This window comes from Eumetopias jubatus, unplaced genomic scaffold, assembly GCF_037043125.1.
Source record: "Eumetopias jubatus isolate StellerSeaLion01/CBP00866 unplaced genomic scaffold, mEumJub1_p1.0 scaffold_12, whole genome shotgun sequence".
Taxonomy (NCBI): domain Eukaryota; kingdom Metazoa; phylum Chordata; class Mammalia; order Carnivora; family Otariidae; genus Eumetopias; species Eumetopias jubatus.
The window spans coordinates 113,310,991-113,330,677 of record NW_028274818.1 but is presented as its reverse complement, the minus strand read 5'-3'; the positions used below and the strand labels follow the sequence as shown (position 1 = coordinate 113,330,677).

At 48.8% G+C, this 19,687-nt stretch overlaps 1 pseudogene; it reads left to right on the top strand.

The window, feature by feature from the left end:
- Positions 1-13,436: 13,436 nt before the first annotated feature.
- On the top strand, positions 13,437-14,603 carry LOC148162930 (histo-blood group ABO system transferase 2 pseudogene; annotated as a pseudogene).
- The last annotated feature ends 5,084 nt before the right edge of the window (positions 14,604-19,687 follow it).

Below are 19,687 nucleotides of genomic sequence, written 5' to 3'. Positions count from 1 at the left end.
GTCACGTTCTGTATTCCACTGAAGGGGAGGAAGAAATTTTCCTTGGTCCAAGGTTCTTACCACGGGATGAAGAAAGAAATTGACATGAGATAGATAAATAGGAGAAAAAAACCTAAAGTGCAATGATGTGCACATGGAGACACAATAATGAACCTGAGGTCTAAAGAAATGACCAAGGAAGCCAGGTTTTATACTTTTTGGACAAAGAGAAACTACACCTGTGATGAAATCACAGGACAAAGAAAACTTAACCTTGGGAGCTTCAATTAGTAAGGAATTCTAAACAAAATTTGGGCTGGGGTCGTAAATTAGTAAAAAGTAACAAGGGTTGTTTATACAGCCTTATGGGCTCCAAATCTCCCATTTCTGGTGATGTCGAAATCTCTTTACCTCCCGGTACAGGGACATCTTCACACGGGAGATTGATTTCCTTTCCAGGGGGACAGAGGAGGGTCTAAGTGTCCTCATTACATAGGCTGTCTCTTAAGTAACTTTTAATTAAAATGATCTATATGTCAAAGTGGCAGATTTGGGGCAGCCTGCCCTTGGCCCCCACACCATCCTGTGACACTCCCACAACTTAAACAACTTACTTTCAGTAGATTATTATGTACTCTTTGGGATGTAGAAATGTTTGTGTTTTTTAAAGATTTTATTTTTAAGTAATCTCCACACCCAACATGAGGCCCGAATTCACAACCCCAAGATCAAGAGTTGCACGCTCCACCGACTGAGCCAGCCAGGTGCCCCAAAAGGTTTGGGTTTTGACAAATGCATAGTGGCAGGTATAAATCATGAAAATATCATGGAATTCACTCCCAGATCCTTATATCATCTCTAGTTTTGCCTTTTCCAGAATCTCCTACAAATCGGGTCACTCAGTGTGCAGCCTTTTCCGACTGGATTCTTTCACTTAGAAAAATACATGTCAAGTTCATCCGTGTGATTGTATGGGGTGATGGTTCATTTCTTTTTATTGCTGAAAAGATTAACAGGAGAAAAACAAGTCAAAATTTAATATCATGCATATGTCCTGTATTCATGGGAGATATCCTTGAAGTGGCCCAGCTCTCACCCTAAATGTTATCTTCAGCTAAAGACCAAAAGAGTTTGGGTGGTGGGAAGGCCAGTTAAGGGATGTTCTCAGGTGAGCACAGGAAACGAGGGTATGGTTGTTACACAGCTTTAAGTCTGTGCCTTCTCTTTTGGTAAGAGTTTCTTGAGATTTAGTAATTCTGTTCCTGATACAGAGGGAGACAGGCTTACAAATGGGGCGTTCCTTTATAAGCGTACATTTCACTCACCAAATGGCAACTTTTACCCAGTTTTCAGAGATTCTCCCATGTCTGCCATTTCTTAAAATTAATCAGCCCAAATATCCCTTGTGCCAAAGAGGTATATTTTGCATGGCATATTCTGCTTCCTTCACATGGATGCACTTAGTTTGCTTATGGATTCATTTATGGAAGGACATCCTGGTTTCTTTAAGTTTGTAACCATTACGAATAGAGCTACCTTGCATAACTGCATGTGAGTTTTTGTTCGGAAATAGGTTTTCAAAGCAGTTGTCTAAATACTAGAAGTGCAATTGTTGGATCTTAACATGAGACTTATTTAGGTTTGGAAAAAATGGCCAAAATGTCTTCTGAAGGGACAGTTGCTGCCATTCCTCACCTTGCAGCAATTGGTGTTCTTGTTTTTGGAGTTTAGTATTTGTGATAGGTGTGCAGTGCTGTCTCACTGTTGTTTAAATTTGTACTTTCCTAATGATGATGTCAAACATAATTTTGTATGCTTATTTTGTATCTGAATATCTTCTTTGCCCAGGCATCTGTTCAGATCCTTACCCATTATCAATTAGGATGTTTGTTTTCTTATCATTGAGTTCTGATAGTCTTTTGTATTTTTTGAATACAAATCTTTTACCAGATTTGCGCTTTGCAAATATTTCCTCCCAGTTTGTGGCTTGTCTTTTAGTTTTCTGAGCAAGGTCTTTCACAGAGCAAAAGTTTTTTTTTTTTTTTTTAAGATTTTATTTATTTATTTGACAGAGAGAGACACAGCGAGAGAGGGAACACAAGCAGGGGGAGTGGGAGAGGGAGAAGCAGGCTTCCCGCTGAACAGGGAGCCCGATGTAGGGCTCGATCCCAGGACCCTGAGATCATGACCTGACCCGAAGGCAGACGCTTAGCGACTGAGCCACCCAGGCACCCCACAAAAGTTTTAATTTTAGGAAGTTCATGTTATCAATTTTTTTCTTTTGTGGATTGGCTTTTGGTGTTGTGTGTTAAAGCTCATCACTGAACCCAAGACCATGTGGATTTTCTTTTTTTACTTTTTGTTTCTTGAGAGACTTTATTTATTTATTTGACAGAGAGAGAGAGAGCGAGCAAGCACAAGCAGGGGGAACAGCAGGCAGGGGAGAAGCAGGCTCCCTGCTGAGCAAGGAGCCCGACGCGGGGCTCGATCCCAGGACCCTGGGATCACGACCTGAGCCGCAGGCAGCCGCTTCACCGACTGAGCCACCCAGGCGCCCCCTTTATTTTGATAGTTTTACATTTTAAATTTATCTACAATTTTGGATGAATTTTGGTGTAAGTTGTAAACCCTGTGTCTGCATTTCACTTAATTCCGTACGGTTTCTAATTAATAGTTTCTATTTCTGGAGAAGTCAGGGGATAATTGGACTCCATCTCAGTTCGAATTTCCCAAATGTAATGGATTCAGCTGGACCCCAGAAGGGTCAGGTGCCTCCACGGAACTGAGTGCACCGCATCCTGCACTGTCCCCACCTCCCGCAGGGGGCGCCCGAGTCCCGCCCCGCGACCCGTGCGGGGCATGCGCGCTCAGCCCTCCTCCTCCGGGGCGAGAACAGGTGTTCCAAGGCCTCAGGACCGACCCACTGTGCTGACGCCCAGGCTTCGGGAGGACTTGGGGCCTCAGCCACGGTCAGGAGCCGGGCCCCTCAGGACCCGCTGTGGGGACTTCGGGAGGACGTGGGGCCGCGTCCACGCTGACGGGAGCCGGGCCTCCTCAGGACCCGCTGTGGAGACTTCGGGAGGACGTGGGGCCGCGTCCACACTGACGGGAGCAGGCCTCCTCAGGACCCGCTGTGGAGACTTCGGGAGGACGTGGGGCCGCGTCCACGCTGACGGGAGCCGGCCTCCTCAGGACCCGCTGTGGAGGATGTGGGTCAGCGTCCACGCTGACGGGAGCCGGCCTCCTCAGGACCCTCTGTGGGGACTTCGGGAGGACGTGGGGTCGTGTCCACACTGACAGGAACTAGGCCTCCTCTGGACCCGCTGTGGAGACTTCGGGAGGACGTGGGGCCGCGTCCACGCTGAGGGGAGCCGGCCTCCTCAGGACCCGCTGTGGAGACTTCGGGAGGACGCGGGGCCGCGTCCACGCTGACGGGAGCCGGCCTCCTCAGGACCCGCTGTGGAGGACGTGGGGCCGCGTCCACGCTGACGGGTGCCGGGCTCCCTCAGGACCCGCTGTGGAGGACGTGGGGCCGCGTCCACGCTGACGGGAGCCGGCCTCCTCAGGACCCGCTGTGGAGGACGTGGGTCCGCGTCCACGCTGACGGGAGCCGGCCTCCTCAGGACTCGCCGAGGGAGGAGGAGGTGAGGAGAAGCCGCCTGAGCGGGGACTGCGGAGGGGGTGCGAGCTCGCAGGACCCCGCGGAGGAGGGGCGCGCTGTGTAGACGCCGGGGCTCTGTGCGCGGTGACGCGGGGTCCCGCGCGGTGCTGTGCGCGGGGCTGTCGGTCTCCCCTTCCTGGGCTCGGATCCGCTCGGGGGCCCCGGGGTCTGTGTTCACGCGCCCCTCGGATGCGGTTCCGGGGCCCCTCAGCCGGGCTGCGGTCCGGCAGCGGCCCCCCGCCGCGGCGCTCGCGCTCCCCGGGCCTCGGCCCTGCGGGTCCTCCCCGCGGCCGCACCGTCGGGGTCGGGGCGGGGCTCCGCCTGCGGCACGAACGTCGGCGGCTCGGCTTCTCGGGGCCGCGCGGACGTGGCGGTTTGAAGAGGAGCCGACTCTGCGGGAAACCCGCCCGCGCAGCGCAGCCCCTCCCTCTCCGCACTCAGACCCCAGCCGCGTGTCCTCGCCGCCCGCGGGGTGCCTCAGGGCGTGTTACCCCCGACGGGGCGCCGTCCCGCGGACCCGCCACCGAACCCTCAGAACGTGTCCGGTGCGCAGTTCCCGGCCGTAGCTGGGGTCCCGCGGGGGCACGTCGTTCTCCAGAACGTCTTCCTTCTCCCCGAGGGCGGCTCTGTCTGCGGGAGACGCCAGCTCCCCGTCCCCTTCCCCTCGGCCCCGGCAGCCACGTTGTACTGTGTGTCTCGGGACACTTCCGGTAAGTGGGACCACAGGGCGTCTGTCCTTCTGTGACTGGCTGATGTCGCTCAGCGTGATGACTTCCCGCTTCATGCGTGGTGTCGCCTGTGTCGGAGCCCCCTTCGTTTTTAAGGCTGAATCGTGCTCCGTGCTGTGTACACCGCGTTTCGTTTATCCATTGGTCTGTCAGTGGACACTTGGGTTGCTTCCCCCTTTTGGCTGCGGTGACAAATGCTGCGCTGAATAAGGGTACTTCTCCTTTCGATTTTGGGGTATGTATCTGGGAGTATAATTGTTGAACCATACGGTCGTTCTACTTTGATCTATTTGCCTAAATGCCAAAATATTTTATACGTAGACTGCACCATTTGTCACAAGCAAGGTGTAAGGGTTTCCGTTTCTCAACATCCTTTCCAAAATTTGTTATTTTAGTTTCCTTGATTATAGAGATTCTCTTGTGTGTAAAAGGACATCTAACTGGTTTAAATCTTCATTTCCATAAAGACTAAGGATGTTTAACATCTACTCATGTGCTCTTCACCATTTGTATGATTTCTTTGGAGAAAGGTCTATCCAAGTCTTTTGTCTATTTTAAGAAATGGGTCGTCTTTTTGCTGAGGACTTGTAAACGCTCTTTACATGTTCTGGGCAACAGACTCTTATTAGATACATAATGTACAAATATTTTCTTCCATTCGGCGGGCTGTCTGTTCACTTTCCATATAGTATCTTACGATGTACAAAGATTTTTAATTTTTTTTTTTACATTTCTTTTTTAAGAGTGAGTGAGTGTGCGAGTGGTCAGGCGCAGAGGGAGAAGGAGAGAGAACCTTAAGCAGGCCCCACACTCAGTGTGGAGCCTGACGTGGGCTCGATCTCATGACGCTGAGATCATGATCTGAGCCAAAATTAAGAGTCGGACGCTTAACCAACTGAGCCACCCAGGCACCCAGAACAGATTTTTAATTTTGAGGATATTATTTTATCTATGTTTTCCTTTCCTTTCTTACGCTTTGGTGTCAGATCTAACAGCATTGCTAGATCCAAGTTTATGAAGATTTATCCCCATTTATTTCTTCTAGAGTTTATAGTGTTACCTCTTACATTTAAGCCTTTAATGTATTTTGAGTTAATGTTTATATGTGGTGTGAGGTAAGGGTCCAGTTTCATTCCTCTGTACATGGATAGCCAATTGTCTAGCACCCTTTGTTGAAAAGACCCTTCTCTCCCCCAGTGTAATGTTGTCCACCCTTGTCAAAATTCAGTGGACCATAGATGAAGGGGTTTATTTCTGGGCTCTCAGTTAAATCCCACTGATCTGTATGCATATGTTTTTTAAAAAAATTGTTTTATTTCTTTATTTTTAAAAATGGTTTAAATTTAGGGGGGCGGAGCAAGATGGCGGAGGAGTAGGAGACCTAGATTTCGTCTGGTCTCAGGAATTCAGCTGAATAGGGATCAAACCATTCTGAACACCTACGAACTCAACAGGAGATCAAAGAGGAGAGTAGCAACAACTCTCTGAACAGAGAAGCGACCACTTTCTGGAAGGTAGGACGTGCGGAGAAGTGAATCCGAGGCGATATTCGGGAGGATAGGCGGCGGGGGAGGGGCCTCTGCCGGCCGCTTCTGGCAAGTGATAGAGCCGCGGAGCACAAAATCGGAACTGTTAGAAGTCGACTCCGCTGAGGGACGTCGCTCCAGTGGCTAAGCGGGGGTGGAACCCTCGCGGGACAGTGGGGTCTCAGGACCCTTGGGGTCACAGAAAGACCGGGGGGGCCTGAGTGCGCCAGAGCTCCCAGGTATCGGAGCGGGGAAGCCAGCTGCAGAGACGGAGCTGAGGCGCGGGCTCTCAGCTTGCGGTTGCCATAAACTGTGATCCGCGACCCAGTCAGGCCACTGCTCCTGCAGCAGGGACCCAACAGGCGGCAGATCCGGGGAGACTCCCCTTCCTTCCCAGGGAAGAGGGGCGCGGGAACGCACCGCAGGGATCTGCTGGGTTTGGGGACTCCACACGGGGTCGGGTGCCACAGATACAAACGCTCGGTCACAGGCCGGGTGAGCACGGAGTGCTGCCAGAGACCAGGGACAAGGGAGTGACTGCTTTTCTCTGGGGGCGCACTGAGGAGCAGGGCCCCAAGTTCTCAGCTCCTCCGAGCGGAGATTGGGAGGCCACCATTTTTGCCCTGGTCCTCCAAGGTTGTACGGAGAGCTTGCAGGGAACAAAAGCTCTTGAGATCAAACCCGAGCAGCTTGCTTAGCCCAGACCGACAAGGGCGGGGCAATTCAGCCTCCAGCAAAGACATTTGGAAACCACAGTAACAGGCCCCTCCCCCAGAAGACCAGCACAAACAGCCAGCAAGCCAAGACGAAGTTTACCGATCAAGGAGAACGGGAGAACTCCAGCGCTAGGGGAATACTGCACATAGATTTCATGGCTTTTTTTTTTTTTACCATGATTCATTAGTTCATCAAAGTTAATTTTTGTTAACTGTTTCTTTTTTCTTTATCTTTTTCCCTTTTTCAACCAACATCTTATCAATCTCTTTTAAAAAAAAAAACAAAATATTTTTTATTTTTCATTTTTAGAGTCATATTTTATCCCTTCATAGGAGTTAGCCTTATTTTTGGCATATATATATATATATAAGTTGTTCTCTCTTTAAAATTTTGAGATACAGTTTCTTCTAACAGATAAAAATATACCCTAAATCACTAGTGTATGGCTCTGTTCTAGTCTCCTGCCTGATCACATTCTCTCCCTTTTTTCTTTCTTTTTTTTTTTTAAATCTTCTTTCTTTTTTCAAACAACTTCTTATCTTATCAAGTCCTTTTATAAAATCTATTATAATTTTCATCTTTACAGTCATCTTCTATCCCTTCATTGTATCAACCCTTATTTTGTACATATATGTCTTTCTTCGTTTAAAATTTTAGGAGGCACTTTTTTCTAACAGACCAAAATACGCCCAAAATCTAGTGTGTGGCACTGATCTATGCACTAGCCTGATCATATTTGATCACATTCGGCTTTTTTTGTATTGTTCTGTTTTTGTTTTTACCTTTTTTTTCTTTTTTTTTCTCTTTCTTTTTTCTTTCTTTCCCTTTCTTTTCCCCTGGTTTCAGGTCTTTTCGGATTTGTATACACTATATTTGCTGGGGATGTTGTAAACCTGTTAGCATTTTGTTCTCTCATTCATCTATTCTCCTCTGGACAAAATGACAAGACGAAAAAAATCACCTCAGCAAAAACAACAAGAGGTAGTACCGTCAGCCAGGGACCTACTCAATACGGACATTAGTACGATGTCAGACCTAGAGTTCAGAATCATGACTTTAAATATACTAGCTGGGCTTGAAAAAAGCGTGGAAGTTATTAGAGAAACCCTTTCTGGAGAAATAAAAGAACTAAAATCTAACCAAGTTGAAATCAAAAAGGCTATTGATGAGGTGCAATCAAAAATGGGGGCACTAACTGCTAGGATAAATGAGGCAGAAGAGAGAATCAGTGATATAGAAGACCAAATGATGGAAAGTAAAGAGGCTGAGAAAAAGAGGGAGAAAAACTACAGGATCATGAGGACAGAATTCGAGAGATAAGTGATTCGATAAGACGAAACAACATTAGAATAATTGGGATCCCAGAAGAAGAACAAAGAGAGAGAGGGGCAGAAGGTATATTGGAGCAAATAATAGCAGAGAACTTCCCTAATGTGAGGAAGGAAACAGGCATCAAAATCCAGGAGGCACAGAGAACCCCTCTCAAAATCAATAATAATAGGTCAACACCCCGACATCTAATAGTCAAACTTACGAGTCTCAGAGACAAAGAGAAAATCCTGAAAGCAGCTCGGGAGAAGAGATATGTAACCTACAATGGTAAAAATATTAGATTGGCAACAGACCTATCCACAGAGACCTGGCAGGCCAGAAAGGACTGGCAAGATATCTTCAGAGCACTAAAGGAGAAAAATATGCAGCCAAGAATACTATATCCAGCTAGGCTGTCATTGAAAATAGAAGGAGAGATAAAAAGCTTCCAGAACAAACAAAAACTAAAGGAATTTGCAAACAGGAAACCAGCCCTCCAAGAAATATTGAAAGGGGTCCTCTAAGCAAAGAGAGAGCCTAAAAGCAGCAAAGATCAGAAAGGAACACAGACAACATACAGTAACAGTCACCTTACAGGCAATACAATGGCACTAAATTCATACCTTTCAATAGTTACCCTGAATGTAAATGGGCTCAATGCCCCAATCAAAAGACACAGGCTATCAGATTGGATTAAAAAACAAGACCCATCCATATGCTGTCTGCAAGAGACTCATTTTAGACCCAAAGACACCCCCCGATTGAAAGTGAGGGGGTGGAAAACCATTTACCATGCTAATGGACACCAAAAGAAAGCAGGGGTGGCAATCCTTATATCAGACAAACTAGATTTTAAAACAAAGACTGTAATAAGAGATGAGGAAGGACACTATATCCTACTTAAAGGGTCTATCCAACAAGAAGATCTAACAATTGTAAATATCTATGCCCCAAAGATGGGAGCAGCCAATTATATAAGGCAATTAATAACAAAAGCAAAGAAACACATTGACAACAATACAATAATAGTGGGGGACTTTAACACCCCCCTGACTGAAATGGACAGATCATCTAAGCAAAAGATCATCAAGGATATAAAGACTTTAAATGACACACTGGACCAAATGGACTTCACAGACATATTCAGAACATTCCATCCCAAAGCAACGGAATACACATTCTTCTCTAGTGCCCATGGAACATTCTCCAGAATTGATCACATCCTAGGTCACAAATCAGGTCTCAACTGGTACCAAAAGATTGGGATCATTCCCTGCATATTTTCAGACCACAATGCTTTGAAACTAGAACTCAACCACAAGAGGAAAGTCGGAAAGAACTCAAATAGATGGAGGCTAAAGAGCATCCTACTAAAGAATGAATGGGTCAACCAGGAAATTAAAGAAGAATTAAAAAAATTCATGGAAACCAACGAAAATGAAAACACAACTGTCCAAAATCTTTGGGATACAGCAAAGGCAGTCCTGAGAGGAAAGTATATAGCAATACAAGCCTTTCTCAAGAAACAAGAAAGGTCTCAAATACACAACCTAACCCTACACCTAAAGGAGCTGGAGAAAGAACAGCAAATAAAGCCTAAACCCAGCAGGAGAAGAGAAATCATAAAGATCAGAGCAGAAATCAATGAAATAGAAACCAAAAGAACATTAGAACAGATCAACGAAACTAGGAGCTGGTTCTTTGAAAGAATTAACAAGATTGATAAACCCCTGGCCAGACTGATCAAAAAGAAAAGAGAAATGACCCAAATCAACAAAATCATGAATGAAAGAGGAGAGATCACAACCAACACCAAAGAAATACAAACAATTCTAAGAACATATGATGAGCAACTCTATGCCAGCAAATTAGATAACCTGGAAGAAATGGGTGCATTCCTAGAGATGTATCAACTACCAAAACTGAACCAGGAAGAAATAGAAAACCTGAACAGACCTATAACCACTAAGGAAATTGAAGCAGTCATCAGAAATCTCCCAAGAAACAAAAGCCCAGGGCCAGATGGCTTCCCAGGGGAATTCTATCAGACATTTAAAGAAGAATTAATACCTATTCTCCTGAAACTGTTCCAAAAAATAGAAATGGAAGGAAAACTTCCAAATTCATTTTATGAGGCCACCATTACCTTGATCCCAAAACCAGACAAAGATCCAATCAAAAAGGAGAATTACCAATATCCTTGATGAACATGGATGCAAAAATTCTCACCAAAATACTAGCCAATAGGATCCAACAGTACATTAAAAGGATTATTCACCACGACCAAGTGGGATTTATCCCTGGGCTGCAAGGCTGGTTCAACATCCGCAAATCAATCAACGTGATACAATACATTAACAAAAGAAAGAACAAGAATCATATGATCCTCTCAATAGATGCAGAAAAAGCATTTGACAAAGTACAGCATCCTTTCTTGATCAAAACTCTTCAGAGTATAGGGATAGAGGGTACATACCTCAATATCATAAAAGCCATCTACGAAAAACCTACAGCGAATATCATTCTCAATGGGGAAAAGCTGAGAGGTTTTTCCCCTAAGGTCAGGAATGCGGCAGGGATGTCCACTCTCACCACTGCTGTTCAACATAGTATTAGAAGTCCTAGCCACAGCAATCAGACAACAAAAAGAAATCAAAGGCATCCAAATCGGCAAAGAGGAAGTCAAACTCTCACTCTTTGCAGATGATATGATACTTTATGTGGAAAACCCAAAAGACTCCACCCCAAAACTGCTAAAACTCATACAGGAATTCAGTCAAGTAGCAGGGTATAAAATCAATGCACAGAAATCAGTGGCATTCCTATACACCAACAACAAGACAGAAGAGAGACAAATCAAGGAGTCGATCCCATTCACAATTGCACCCAAAACCATAAGATACCTAGGAATAAATTTAACCAAAGAGGCAAAGGATCTGTACTCAGAAAACTATAAAATACTCAGGAAAGAAATTGAAGAAGACACAAAGAAATGGAAAAACGTTCCATGCTCATGGATTGGGAGAATCAACATTGTGAAGATGTCAATGCTACCTAGAGCAATCTACACATTCAATGCAATCCCCATCAAAATACCATCCACTTTTTTCAAGGAAATGGAACAAATAATCCTAAAATTTGTATGGAACCAGAAGAGACCCCGAATAGCCAGAGGAATATTGAAAAAGAAAAGCAAAGCTGGCGGCATCACAATTCCGGACTTCCAGCTCTATTACAAAGCTGTCATCATCAAGACAGTATGGTACTGGCACAAAAACAGACACATAGATCAATGGAACAGAATCGAGAGCCCAGAAATGGACCCTCAACTCTATGGTCAACTTATCTTTGACAAACCAGGAAAGAATGTCCAGTGGAAAAAAGACAGTCTCTTCAACAAATGGTGTTGGGAAAATTGGACAGCCACATGCAGAAGAATGAAACTGGACCATTTCCTTACACCACACACAAAAATAGATTCCAAATGGTTGAAAGACCTAACCGTGAGACAGGATTCCATCCAAATCCTAAAGGAGAACACAGGTAGCAACCTCTTCGACCTCAGCCGCAGCAACTTCTTCCTAGAAACATCACCAAAGGCACAGGAAGCCAGGGCAAAAATGAACTATTGGGATTTCATCCAGATAAAAAGCTTTTGCACAGCAAAGGAAACAGTCCACAAAACCAGAAGACAACCGACAGAATGGAAGAAAATATTTGCAAATGACAGATAAAGGGCTACTATCCAAAATCTATAAAGAACTTATCAAACTCAACACCCAAAGAACAAATAATCCAATCAAGAAATGGGCAGAAGACATGAACAGACATTTCTCCAAAGAAGACATCCAAATGGCCAACAGGCACATGAAAAAGTGCTCAACATCGCTCGGCATCAGGGAAATCCAAATCAAAACCTCAATGAGATACCACCTCACACCCGTCAGAATGGCTAAAATTAACAAGTCAGGGAATGACAGATGTTGGTGGGGATGTGGAGAAAGGGAAACCCTCCTACACTGTTGGTGGGAATGCAAGCTGGTGCAACCCCTCTGGAAAACAGTATGGAGGTTCCTCAAACAGTTGAAATTAGAGCTACCATTCGATCCAGCAAGTGCATTACTGGGTATTTACCCCAAAGATACAAATGTAGGGACCCGAAGGGGTACGTGCACCCCAATGTTTATAGCAGCAATGTCCACAATAGCCGAACTGTGGAAAGAGCCAAGATGTCCATCGACAGATGAATGGATAAAGAAGAGGTAGTATATATACACAGTGGAATATTATGCAGCCATCAAAAGGAATGAGATCTTGCCATTTGCAACGACGTGGATGGAACTGGAGGGTGTTATGCTGAGTGAAATAAGTCAATCAGAGAAAGACATGTATCATATGACCTCACTGATATGAGGAATTCGTAATCTCAGGAACAAACTGAGGGTTGCTGGAGTGGTCGGGGGTGGGAGGGATGGGGTGGCTGGGTGATGGACATTGGGGAAGATATGTGCTACGGTGAGCACTGAATTGTGTAAGACTGTTGAATCACAGATCTGCACTTCTGAAACAAATAACGCAACATATTTTAAGAAAAAAGAAAAAGAAGAAGATAGTAGGAGAGGAAGAATGAAGGGGAGTAAGTCAGAGGGGGAGAGGAACCAGGAGAGATGATGGACTCTGAAAAACAAACTGAGGTTTCTGGAGGGGAGGAGGGTGGGGGGATGGGTTAGCCTGGTGATGGGTATTGAGGAGGGCACGTTCTGCATGGAGCACTGGGTGTTATGAACAAACAACGAATCATGGAACAGTACACCAAAACAAATTATGTAATATATGGTGATTAACATAACAATAAAAAATTAAAAAAAATGTTTTAAATTTAAATTCAATTAGTGTATAATGTATTATTTGTTTCAGGGTGAATGCATACCTTTATGACAGTATCAAAATGTTTTATTTACTGTTGGTTTGTATTAATATTTGAACTTTGGAAGGATGACCTTTCACCTTTGATTTTCTTTTTCAAGATTGTTTTGGCAATCTTGAGGTCACAGGTGACCCTGTGACCCATGAAGCCCAACAGTCAGCATGCTGGAGCCAAGAACACTCCCCCTGTGCTGAGCTCCCGGGCAAACCCTGCACGTCCCCTCCCCTGGCTGACCCCCTGCAGGTTCTGTCCCCACCTGCCATGAGTTGAGCACCTTTGGGCACAGCCCTTGTTTCTGTGCCCTACAGACTGGGTAGAATCAGCTGCATGGGTTTCTAGCCTCTAAGCCTCAGGTTCCCCTTTGTAAGATGGGGTCCTGATGGCTCCCATCTCTGGGAGCCAAAGGTAGGGAGGCCCCACCAGCAGACACGCTCAGGCCAGGCCAGGAGGGTGGCTGTTGCTTAAAGCAGCCCAGGGCCTGCCCTCCTTGAAGAAAGTGCATACGTTCATGGCCCACGTTTTGGGGTCCTGCCGCCAGCCTCTGGCAGTGACCCTCCTCCAGCCCTGTCCGCTGTCCCTGTGGATACATGGTCTTCCTGGAGATGTTCCTGCAGACAGTTGAGAAGCTCTTCATGGTGGGACACAGGGTCACCTACTACGTCTTCACCAATCAGTTGCCCGCCGGGCCCCATGTTCCCCCCCGGGAAGGCCAGAGGGTGGTGGTCCTCGAGGTTCCCCGCATCCCGCGCTGGGAGGACGCGTCCACGCAGAGCACGTGATGATCCGCCGCTTCTGTAAGCAGCTCTTCCCGTCATCGCGCGCTGACATAAAGTTCTCAGACACCAATCTGAGCGGCCATGCAGGGCTGCCTCTGCAAGTAGGGCAGCAGCAGCTGGGTTCTGCACATCGCTTTTATGTCCCTTTTTATCAGAAAAGCAAGGGCAGACGCCTCAAAGCGTGGGAAAGGAGGACAAAGGGATGGCAAGTATCCCGAAGCTGTGAAGCAGGCCTGCACTCTCCCGTACGCGCAGGCACGCAGGGAGGCCGTCATGGGATCGGGGAAGAGCGGGATGTTTGTGCTAGCAAACGCCAGGTGCAGGAAGGGAGCACGGAGGGTTACATTCTTTCCTGGCTCCTAACCTAGGCCCTGCCCCTGGGGATCATGGGATCCTGCTCCTACCAGGCCATTGTGGTCAGTAGCCTGAGAACGGGAACGCTGCTGATGTTTCAGCTGCTTCCACAATCACTCCTTAGGGCTTACAATCTATTTTCTAAGATTAACTCCACAATTCCTCCGTGAGGTGGACTCCTGGTGTGCACAGAGGTGGACATGAAGTTCCGCGACCACGTGAGTATGGAGACCCTGTCCCCCCTCTTCGGCACCCTGCACCCCGGTTTCTACCAGGCGGCCCACAAGGACTTCAGCTACGAGCATTGGCCACAGTCCCAGGCACACATCCCCAGGGACAAGGGCGAGTTTGACTACAAGGGGGCCTTTTCTGGGGGGTGGTGGTAGAGGTTCACCAACTGACCTTGGCCTGTCACCAGACAATGGGGGTCAACCTGGCCAATGGGATCGAGGCTGTGTGGCACGACGAGAGCCACCCGAACAGGTACCTGCTAGATCATAAGCCCATTAAGGTGCTGTCCCCAGAGGACCTGAGGGACCCACAGCTGCTGGGCTGCCCCCCATCATGAAGTAGCTGAGATTCATGGCTTTGCCCAAGAATCACCAGGACGGCAGCAGTGGTTAGTACTTGAGGAGTCGTTTTGGTGCCCACCGGGTCTTTCACTTGAGTTAACAGATGAGCCCGAAGGAAGGATGTCATCAGTTAGGAAGTATAGACGAAGGTCAGAGTGGAGGTGGGCAAAGGCCTCTTTCAGAGAGCAGGGAAGCTCTGAGCTGCTTCTATACACCTTGCCCTGCTCCTCGCTTCCAGCTGCCTGGCCCTGAGTTCTGTCCTTTCAATGAATTGGTCATCTAGTAAGTAACATGTTTCTCTGAGTTCCATGAGCCACTGGAGCAAATTATTCAAACCCGACAAGGTTGTGGGGACCTCCAATCTGTAGCCCATAGCTCGGAAACAGGGGTGACTTCTCTGCCCAGCCACTGGCTGACCACTAAGTTAATAGCACAGGGATTCAATAGCCATACACACAGCAAAGAATACAAACTTGACTTAGTTCCGAAAAGTCACTAAACCAACAGTAGCAACTACAACGAGCAGCAATCATGAAGCCTGGCGTGGGGAAGGTCTGATGTTCGGGATGCTTCCATTATAATAGTCATAATCACACCCTGGACTTGTCACTGGGGCCAAGTCCCCTGGCTGGGGGCCCGGTAGCTCCTACGTGTTCCACGTGCCTCTCTCTGGCTCCTCCAGCCATGCACTGTCCTGTGCTGCTTCCCAGTAGAGGTCCGTTTTCACCAAAGCCAGGAAGATGGGATGGGTTTTTCTGACTCCGCACCCCCCGCCCCACAGTGTTGCAAGAGAGGAAAAAGTTTTCCTCTACCCTCTTAAGGTCCCTGGCTGAGTCTGGAAATTGACAAAGACAGATGGACAGGAGAAAAGCAATCAAAATGTATTGATTGTTTTGGTGGGAACCTCACAAGACCATGATGACCAGCAGAGGTGACTGGAGCAGACAGCTCTTCTCCCTTTTAGACAAAGAAGCAGTAAGTGTGTGAAGAATTGACAGACACAGGGGTTTGGACTAGGGCTCATAAACGGTAAAGAAGTTAACTAGGAAGATAAGGGTTCGTTTATCCAGGTGTGTTCCTATAGACCCCGTGGTCCTAAATTCCTTGACTCTGGTGATAAGCACGTCATCCCTGTGGTCCAGGGAGAGAAAGTTCCACATGGGAGTATTCTGACCTGCTTAAGGGAAGAAGGGCTGATGGCTGGGTGTCAGAGAGACCTTCTTGCTTCTGCTCTATGCAAAAGTTCTTTTAGCTTCTATCTTTAATTTGCCAAGGTGCCATATTTGGGTTAGTGTGTCCTGACCCTCACTGGCCTGGTGCTGTACTCTGTCTCCTAGTATCCAGGATATTGGGTGTGCTGCTGTGGAGACCTCCCAGCCCTGGGGTAGCTCCTTGTCCAGGGAGGCACCTGCCTCAAGGGGAGGGTTGCTAAGCGTGGCCGCCCCTCCTCAGGGAGATTGGGTGGGAGAGTGCAGATCTTACTTCGAGAAACTGACTTCATTTCCTGAAAAGGTCTACCTGATAGTGGGATCATACAGGAGTTCTATGTTTAGTATTTTGGGGAAAATCCATCCTTTTCCCAGCATGGCTGTGCCAACCAAAGTCCCTTCCGGATGACTTTTACCTATAAACCAGAGATTTTTCAAGAACTTCTCCAACAGAGAACATGAGGAGAATATTTTCATGACCTGAGACAGGCAGAGATTTCCCAGGATGCAAAGTATACTGACCATAGGAACAAACCGGTGACTTAGAAACTATGAAATGAAGAACTTGTTCTCCTTCTTCCATTTCTGGCTAGTGTGCTCGTCTGTGGCTCGATCCCACCTCAGGCAGCTGGAAGGTTGACCTCCCAGGTCAGCTACCACTGAGATGGCTACTGTTTCTAGAAATTCTTCAGGGTGTGGCCAGGTTTCCCCAACCGTGCACTGATCAAGTCGGTGACCTCTAACAGTGGAGCCGTGGGTCTTCCAGGCGTGGTCCCCCACAATCCCCCAGGAAAGCCATCTCACCGAGGGTTTAGGGGGACGGGAGCTGCCCCTAGGCAAAACTGGAGATTCTCACTGTCCCTACCTGGCCTTCAGATGCTCCTCAGTTACTCCGGTGCCTCTGGTGTCTTCTTGGAACCCTGACCTGTCAGTTTTTGGACAGCTGGTCCAGTGGTACCCTCACTTTCTGGGAGGGGGATTTGGTGGAATCTGCAGTGTGTCCTGCAGCTCCACCAGGATCGCTTTTGGCGATCAAGACAAGGCACATTATCTGGGCCATCTGAGGACCCAAGACTGTGGGTCTGTGGCCTGGAGGGATTCTGAGCAGAACTGGTGGGATGGGAGGGCTGCAAGGCCCAGAGGCAGGTTTCCAGAAAGCTGTCTGGGGTCCCCGGCATCCTACCGTTTTCGAATCAAAGCCCTGAGATCTTTAAAATGCCAGTAACAGTACAGCATGGGCCACAAAAACAAATGTCCCTATGCACCCAACACCACCTAAACTATTGGCCATTTCTTGTCACTTGAGCTGAGTATAAAGGATTAGGAGTTGGGGCTTGAGGGGGGGCGTCCTGGGCCAGACTTTGTATTTGGGGGACAAAGGCCATCGGACAAGCTTGTGCTGAGCCTCAGGAGAGGGTCTGTGTGGAGACCCCAGCTGCAGGCACTGCTGTCCACTGATGCCCCCTCAGCCTGCCCAAGTGTCCCTGCTGCTGGGGGAGCACCTGCCCCCTCCTCTCTGCCTGAGGGCTCTCTCCTGCACCAGGTGCTTCCTCTCCTGCCAGCCTGCGGCCTGGGAGGGTGGCTACCTCGAGTTCCTCCAGCTGCTGGGGGAGCACCTGCCCCCTCCTCTCTGCAGAGGGCTCACTCCTGCGCCAGGTGCGCCTCCTCCTGCCAGTCCCTGCCAGCCTGCAGCCTGGGAGGGTGGCTACCCTGAGTTCCTCCAGCTGCTAGGGGAACACCTGCCCCCTCCTCTCTGCCTGAGAACTCTGTCCCGCACCAGGTGCCTCCTCTCCTGCCAGTCCCTGCCAGCCTGCAGCCTGGGAGGGTGTATACCCTGACAACCTCCAGCCCTGAGGACAGAGCCAGTGCGATGTGGTCTCCCAGCAGGTCTGAGCACCAGGCCCATACATTGCTCACTCTCCTCCTGTGGGCTCCCTGTGCCACATCCTCCCTCAGGCTCCCTGGGCCCAAGTCCTCCTCTGCTCAGGGACCACTCTCTGCCCAGGCTCCACATGCTGAGACCGGGAGCAGGTCATCTGGACCTTCTGGACTCTCGCTTCTGTGCCCGTGACATGGGCACAGTGCAGCCTCACAGACTGCTCAGAGGAGACCCAGTGCAGGAAGACGCAGTCCGCTGCAAGGGAGATGCCAAGTGACCCCAGAGGGAGCACACGGGACTTGCACAAGGCACTGGGCTCATGGGACCCAGTGTGGGATCCCGGCGCCCAGCCAAGGGGCATGGGGAATCCTGGTGAGGGCGGCCCTGGTGGGGGGAGGGGGAAGCCACAGAAGGGCCCCAGAAGAGGCAGGAGACAAGGAAGATGACAGGACAGAGCTTCCCAAGGAGGTCGATGGAAGGACCAAAGTATCACAGAGGCCCTTGGGAAAACCCAGAGGCCTTGGAGATGTTGGCTGAAAGGCTGTCATTTGGTCAGAAAAGTTGGGTCACCACACCCCAGTCGACACTGGATGATTTACTCTTTGTTGGTTCTAGGATTTAGTGCGTACCTGCCATTAGAACTCACATCGCATGAAGTCTAGGATATACTTACTTTTCATCACTTTTCAGGACTAGATTTTTCTAGAGGAAGTTCTAAGCATGGGTCTCTCCATTCTTTTCTTTGTGCAGTTGACCTGTTTTCAGGAGCAGATTCCTGGTGCTCATCACCACTGCTAGCCTTGAGGACTGCCCCCGTCACCTCCCACAGTGGACGTGACCATGTGGTTTGGGGGGTGCTCACTGATGAAGCCCCAGTGCTCAGTACACAGCAGGGACCCCAGATCCTCTGCTGAATGAGGGAGGATGGGAGAGAGGGAAAGAGAGAGGGAGGAGGGAAGGGAAGTTGGAAGGGAGGCAGGATCTGGAGAGGGAGGGGAGAGAGGGAGGAGGGAAGGGAGGATGGGAGGGGTAGAAGGGAGGCAGGGAGGGAGGGAGGGGTGGAGGGGAAGGAGAGAGAGGGGGGAATGAATGAGGGAGTGAATAAATGATGCAGGGAGGGAGGGAATAAAACCACAGAAGCTGGATCCATACCTCGGGAGCCATTATTTGGGGTAAGGTCCAAGGGCATCACAGCCCGGGCCCTGGATGGTGGCTCAGGATATGTCCAACTGTCCTCCCAGTGCTGACCTTCCTTCTCCTTGGACCTGCTGTCATCCTGGATCCTCTCCCCCTCCTCCTCAAACAATTCTCAATGTTCCCAGGGGCAGGGTGGCAGGAGGGGGTCTCAGGAGGGGCTTCCTGGATCCTGTGCCCCGAACGACAATGTGATAGTAGCTACAGGGCATTCTGTCATGAGAACTGGGACCGTGGATCCCATCCATCTCCTTGGGCATTAGTGTTGTTGCATTCCCTGCTCTCTCCACCACTGGTGTGATGAACACCCCTGAAAATACATCTGTGAAAAACCGAGCCAGAGTTTCCGGGGGTGAGTCCGAGGCTGAGCATGCCAGGTGATGGGTGCACCTGTGGCCTGGGATGGGTGCTGCTCACTGTTCTCCCAGACAGGGGTGCCTGACACCGTTCTCTCCAGGGGACCTGCATTGGACCTCTGCTTCCTCACGTTCTCCCCAGACCAGACACCTGCCGGTCTGAGGGTGACCAGCGCTGCCTCCATAGGGTTTCCTTTGCCGGAGTCCTTACCCGGGAGCTCCACATCTCTCAAACGTATTCCCGGCATGCCTATCCTTCCGCCTTGGACTTGCATGTGTTTGGTCTCTGTCCCTGTGGAACCCAGTGACTTGGAGCATGGTTTGGACCAGAGTCAGGTGAAACCTTTCTCTGGCCTTGGGTTGTGAGCAGTGCCTTTGCCCTTTGTGGTGTGTCTTCCAGCTTTCTGCATTTCCATGGTTTCTGTGTGGGCCACAGGAGGAACCAGCCGTTTCCTGTCTGGGGTCAGGCTGTGGTATCCCAGCAGGAACAGGGGTCTCG